General features: G+C 45.4%; 1 non-coding gene across 1 annotated transcript; it reads left to right on the top strand.

Annotated features, from left to right (window-relative positions):
* Positions 1 to 5,922: 5,922 nt before the first annotated feature.
* Positions 5,923 to 5,994, top strand: TRNAA-UGC (transfer RNA alanine (anticodon UGC)). The gene has a single exon. It is a non-coding gene; the product is annotated as a tRNA-Ala (tRNA).
* Positions 5,995 to 6,638: the final 644 nt, after the last annotated feature.

The raw sequence follows: 6,638 nt of genomic DNA, 5'->3' as shown, positions 1-6,638 counted from the left end.
CGATCGGCCGAGGCGCTGGCAAGCGTTTAACACGCCGGTTTCTGGGCAGCGGAGGGGCCGCTTGAAGTCAGAGAGGCTTGGGTGAGTGAGTTTCAAATTTTAAAAACACAAGAATTCACAAGTTACAATTTTTAAAAAACGGTGCGCTCTCCCGGCTTTCCGCCTCAGGAGCAGCGTTTGTCAGATGGAGAGGCTGGTGAGCAGCGTCTCTTTTAAGCTTTGGGCGGTGGGCGTGGCCTCCGATGGGGGCGTGGCCTGTCGATCGGCCGAGGCGCTGGCAAGCGTTTAGCACGCCGGTTTCTGGGCAGCGGAGGGGCCGCTTGAAGTCAGAGAGGCTTGGGTGAGTGAGTTTCAAATTTTAAAAACACAAGAATTCACAAGTTACAATTTTTAAAAAACGGTGCGCTCTCTCGGCTTTCCGCCTCAGGAGCAGCGTTTGTCAGGTGGAGAGGCTGGTGAGCAGCGTCTCTTTTAAGCTTTGGGCGGTGGGCGTGGCCTCCGATGGGGGCGTGGCCTGTCGATCGGCCGAGGCGCTGGCAAGCGTTTAGCACGCCGGTTTCTGGGCAGCGGAGGGGCCGCTTGAAGTCAGAGAGGCTTGGGTGAGTGAGTTTCAAATTTTAAAAACACAAGAATTCACAAGTTACAATTTTTAAAAAATGGTGCGCTCTCCCGGCTTTCCGCCTCAGGAGCAGCGTTTGTCAGGTGGAAGAGATTTACATTTTGTTTCTCCCAGATATGAAAATCAATGACCTCTCCTTTCGCGTGAATTGTATTGGCATGAATAAGAGTTTAGACAAACCTAAATTGCATGAAGAATAAAAAATTGCACACAAAAAAATTCCAGTATGTGTGACCTTCATTGTTCCAGGCTTGGAAAGTAAAGCATAAGTCTCTCAACTGAACACAGAGGATTTGTAAACTGGCAACCAGCGATGGTCGCAAAGATGAATTGACATGTGAGAACGAGAGGGAGGTTAAAAATGAGACAAGCTGCAGAGTTCCGAACCAACTATAGGAGCTAACATAAATGAGGAGATATGCCCAGGTACAGAGAATTACCGTAATCCAGACGTGAAGTAATGACTGCATGTTCAACAGTCTTCAGGGACGATAGTGAAGAAATCTGAAACACGTACTAAGTAACCTAAGGATGATATAACAGACACCTGCAACCTGAGACACGAGCTTAGCCATGGAGATATTGCAGTCAAATAGGAACTCAGGATTCTTAGCAGAAACCACCGGTGTAGGACAACTAGAGAGGACCAAGAAATTAAATGTTTCCCCAACATGATGACTTCAGTTTTATCCCTGTTAAATTTTAGACCATCTGCATTAATCCATGTGTTAATGGAGGCCATGCAGGTGCTGAACCTAGCTCACGTGTCAAAGATGTCATTAGAGATGAATATGATCATCTGTATATCGTTTGAAGATGAGACGATATTCAAACCATGCGATCTCACTATGGCCGCTAAAGGAGCCATATATATGCTGAATAGCTGGGACTGAAAGATTAACCCTGTGGAGCCCTGCAGGAGATGGGAACCAAAAGAGGAGCAAACAAATTGGAAGAGAAATTACCTGCATTCTGGAGGACAGCAAAAAGTTGAACCAACTAAGAGAATATTTGCTGATACCTGTACTGAAGAAACATGAGATAAAGATTGAGTGCGACACCATGTCAAATGCTTCTGAAAGGTCGAGCAGGACCGGGCAATAAAACCACCCCAGACCAAGATGCTTCTAACATTATCCTTGGAAGCCAGTAAAACTGTTTCTCTACTGTGTGCCATACAGACTTGCAGTGAACTCTTATAATTTGTTACACACTTCAGTTTCTTAGTGACAGCACATGGCATGCGGAATTTTTAAAGATATGTCTTACTGATAGTTGTAGCAATTGGGAGTTGTACCTTTGCTGCCACACTATTGTGTGATAAATCTATTTGCTTCCCTCAATCCAACCGCCTTGTATCTTCACTTATGGCCCTATTATGATGGCGGACGGACTTGTGTCCGTCCGCCACCCCTGAGTAAGAGGGACCGTCCGCATGGGCAGCGGCGGTCCCTCCTTGGCAATTAGGATTTGACCACCACCCTGGCGGTCACATCCTGTATTTTTTACATTGCGGCGGGTGCCCGTTTGAAGCAGCACCCGCCGCAATGTAAAAAATGAAAGCAGTGCATTTGCATGCACAAAGCGGCAGGCACCGCGCAGTGCCTGCCGCTTCGTGCACGCAAAGGCAGGGGGGTACCATAGGTACCCCCCATGTGCACCCCCCACTGCCCCTACACCCAGGGAGCCCACAACGGGCCCCCGAAGTGAATGTCCGTATGCTTTTCCACGGCGGAAAAGCCGCCGCGGAAAAGCATGTGATACCCTCCATCCTAATATATCTGGCTGTGTCTGATAGACACCGCCAGCCATGTTAGTGCTTTTCCGCCGCGGTCAGAAGGCGACCGCGGCGGAAAAGCTGCGGACGAAATTCAAGACCCACCAGCCATCCTAATTTGGTGGTGGGTCTTTGGAGGCTCCGCAGCGGTTTTCCCGCATCCACCGGGCTCGCGGTGGCTTCTTCCGGGCCGGAGGATGCGGGAAAACCGCGATCATAATCGGCCCCTTAGTTTGATGACTTGTATGGAATAGGCATGGAGGGACCCTGAGCCTTTACCGCACGCTGTTGACAGTGCATCAAAAAGCTTGTGGGATGTTCAAAGATGCTTGGGTGCAGGACCTTGTGACAACGATAATACCAGAGCTGGTAACGCGGAATATTGGTGCTGGTGTATTGCTGGCACTTGTGTGTTCAAACCCTCTAAGACAGGAAGTCCTACCGTGACCATAAATGTGTTGGTGAAACACATTGGCTGCAACCTTTCTTGTGTGCATATTGTTGATGAACAGCATCTGCTGGCATTGAAGAAAGTTCTAGAGTGGCGGCCATCTTGATAAAGAATGGAGGGTGAAATGCACTGTCTGCGAAACTCCTGTTTGTGTTCCTTTGATGATCAGCTTCCTTGCATGTCATCTGCACTCCAGACCTTACTCTGGAGCAGCAGCAAACTTTGTGACACGTTACCAATATACCTACATGGCACTGCTATGCACTTCGTTTTCATTGGAATCGTTCAAACAGGGGCATATGGTGAAGAACTAGGAAGAGGCAGTGAACCCCAAAGCAGGTACGGTCTTGTGTTCTCACAATGCCCTTCCATTGCATTGGCTTGAAAGCGCAGATGCAAAAAAACTGTTAATGCATATATTTTCTACGATGCACACGCTCTAAAGGGCCTCTTGTTGAAGTGCATGCACTGCAGTAGGCATGCATTTGATCATTGTTGTGCTTTCACACTAATTACTTTATAATGCTTTGGATTTAGTATAACTACTTCTTACTATTACTTTCTATAAAGGTGTTCTGACTGTGATAAACAGGTGTGTCTTTACTTCTGGACTGCATAACCTAATGATACTAGTTATTTTGTGATCTTTGCGACTGTGTGCACATACATGTTTCCCATTCATATATTTATTATACTTGTGAAGATTTTAGTTGGTTAGTGTTCTGATATCTATGCTGTTTTGTGTTAAATTATTTGCACTAGGTAATTGCAAAACATGAAGAATATTCAAGGCACTGTGACTCCTCCATCTTTCTTGGATACATCTGATGATCCGAAAAAAATGAAAAGATGGTTCACCGCTTTTAGCAGTGATATAACCGCAATTGATGGTGAGAAATATCAAATGAATGAAAGTTTCCAATTCTGTTTCATTCTCTTGGTAGTGAGGGGGGAAATATTTTGATCACTTGCCCGATTATCTCCTTGAAGGTGAGACAGTTCAAATAAATGTTTACAAAGAGGCATTTATTCGTTTGCAGAGTCACTGTGTGACTCTGCAAAGCATTGTAGTGGAAAGGAGAACGTCATTAACGCATTACTAGCTAGCGTATAAATAGATTGAGCATTGTGCAGCAGCATTGCTTATACTCCCTGCCAATTGCAAGTATCGAAATGTTGTGGACCAAATGATTAGGGACATAGTGGCCTGCTATTGCTAAACTAAGAAAGTGCAATAAATACTTCTGGCTTGTGGAAATCCTACGTTAGCTCAGGCTATTGCCATAGCTACAGACACATGTCAAGCAGTCCTCAAGAGTCCTCAACCAACAAGAGCCGGAGTCGCCCCATTGTTCGACAACTTTGAAAGTGTTAACCAGGAAGTACAAATATTACTCTTGAATTAGAATGATGAAAAACATAGAAGTGAAATTGCTGGTAGCAAAATCAAGGACACCTGTTCAAAACGCAGCTACAATTACTAGGTGTTACTGGTGAAATATTGTCCAGCAATATTAATACTTGCTGTAATATATATGGGTGTTAAACCAATGCCCAGACAGTGTTAGCAAGTTTAAAAACGACAAACTAATGAAGTAATTCTAACATAAAATGTGCCGCATTACGCTGCATAATTTGCCTTTTCTTGCTGCATAATTTACTGACCCCTGCTGCATAATTTCAGTGACCCTCTGTATACTTTCCCAGACGCTTCATTGTCTTAGGTGCGCAGTTGCGTTCTCCCCTGGCTGTGGCACCGGCGGATAAATACATATGCTTGACTCAGTCTTACCTCCTTGTGAACAATCAAAAAGAGAGCTGGCTTCCATATAGTGAGACAATTGTTTATTTACTTCCAGTGGCTGCGAGGGCAGAGGGCGGTGAGAGAAAGGCGTAAAATTTTAGAACCTGCAGCATATATTTTTAGCAGCTGTAATACTAAAGCCTGATTCCAGCTTTCTGGAACTTCTGCAATTTGCAGAGTGTTGTTGCATAGAGTTGCAAGTGCAGGCTAGATGGTGTGAGAGGCAGGGCTAGCCTTTGGCATGGATGAGCTGGGCCCAGGCCCACGGTGCCAATCTTTGGAGGAGCGCAGGTAGCTGCTAGCACTAAGGTCATAGAGACAGCAGTGGGCATGTTTCATGCCTATGGTGTGGTGTTGATGTTTTAACACCCCTTCAGCCTGCTTTCTTGCTCTCTCATCTCCCACTCACCCCCTGCTGCCACAAACTATTAACTCCTCCCCTTAACAACAAACAATATGGCACCAGCATGAGTAGCTAATCTGTGTGTGATTTAGGTGAGTTTGAGGCTGTGCATAGATGTACATGCTTACAGGTTAAACCAGTCATAACTCTATTTGATCAGGGACCAATCTCTAAACATATAAGGGGACTCCTCGCTGCCCCATTTTTTGGTCTCGCCTGCGTGGGCTGCGCACATGCTCAGTCTCGCTGGCAAGATTTTATGTTTTTGAGGAGCTTTGAGTATCAGGCTTTGAGCCCCGCCCCTCTTTCCCATTCGCCGGCGTCACCATTTATGCGAAACGGTGGCCAGCCATTGGGAAAGAGTTTTGTCTGACGTAGACTTTTCTCTTTTTCTGCCGTCCCACTTGGACAAACACATGGCCCCTAAAGATAAGAAACCTTTTACTTCAGTAGGAAAGCAGGCGAGGCCGTCCAAGTGGGACGGCAGAAAAAGAGAAAAGTATACATCATGGCGAGTGCTTGTCCTGCCATAGGAGCAGGGAAGAGGGGCAAGGACTCTATTTTATTTGGACTGTAGGCAGCTACACCCCCAAACCCTCGCTTGCTAGGAGGAGAAATATGCTGCTTCTTGGCGGTTTCTTGTTCTTACGGAAATACTAAGTTGATTTAAGATTTTTTCTTTGAGCAAAGCCTTTAATTACAACTAAAATCCCCAACCTTAACCTAGTAAGCACATACATGTGAGCAGAATGACAGAGGAATAAACATATGAAAACACACTGCATATGTTCGAACCACCATCAAAATCGAAACATCCCTCTATGAATGACATACACAAATACAAGACTAGGTGTTCTACATTCCACCCGGGGATGTAGCTCAGTGGTAGAGCGCATGTTTTGCATGTATGAGGCCCCGGGTTCAATCCCTGGCATCTCCAGTGATATTTTCTTTTTCCACACTGCTCCCTCACGCCTTTATATTATTGTCTCTGTGCACACGAAAGTGCAAACCGCTTCCCCATCACTCCTCTCTCATGTGGTATCACTGGCCCCGTGTGAAAAACGTCATCATCATGGGAAGAAACCCGCGCATGCGGAATGAATTTCGAATACACTTTTCCAACAGCCTCTGAGTGGTGATCACTAAGGGTGAGGCTGTTAGGGCAGTAGACCAGCCGGCCCCCCTGGCCCTGGCCACGCACAACCAAAACCAATAGTATTTTGTATATTACAAAACATAGCTCAATCTGCTAATTAGGGTTGCCTCTTTTCTTTGCAAAAATACCGGCCATTTATTTAGGTTTTGCTACTCTAGAACAGCCAAGTGATGGTAGGTGAAAAACAATTCTTCTAAAATTGCCAACATTGTTATGTAAGGTAGCAATTACGCCTCATTTAACTTCAATAATCACCCTGAAACAATTTAGACAGCTCTCAATACTTTTTAACTGATTTCTTTGTGTTGTCTGATTTAGGTTTATGTTTTAGGAGGTTAAAATACAGCATTTCACTGCTTTATTTCATCTTTTTTCTAGCCGGTTGAAGCTCCAGTGTGGCACCCAACTCGGAAGTGTGCAGTTCC

Source organism: Lissotriton vulgaris, chromosome 1_2 (assembly GCF_964263255.1).
Source record: "Lissotriton vulgaris chromosome 1_2, aLisVul1.2, whole genome shotgun sequence".
Taxonomy (NCBI): domain Eukaryota; kingdom Metazoa; phylum Chordata; class Amphibia; order Caudata; family Salamandridae; genus Lissotriton; species Lissotriton vulgaris.
This window is presented reverse-complemented; position numbering and strand designations above follow the sequence as displayed.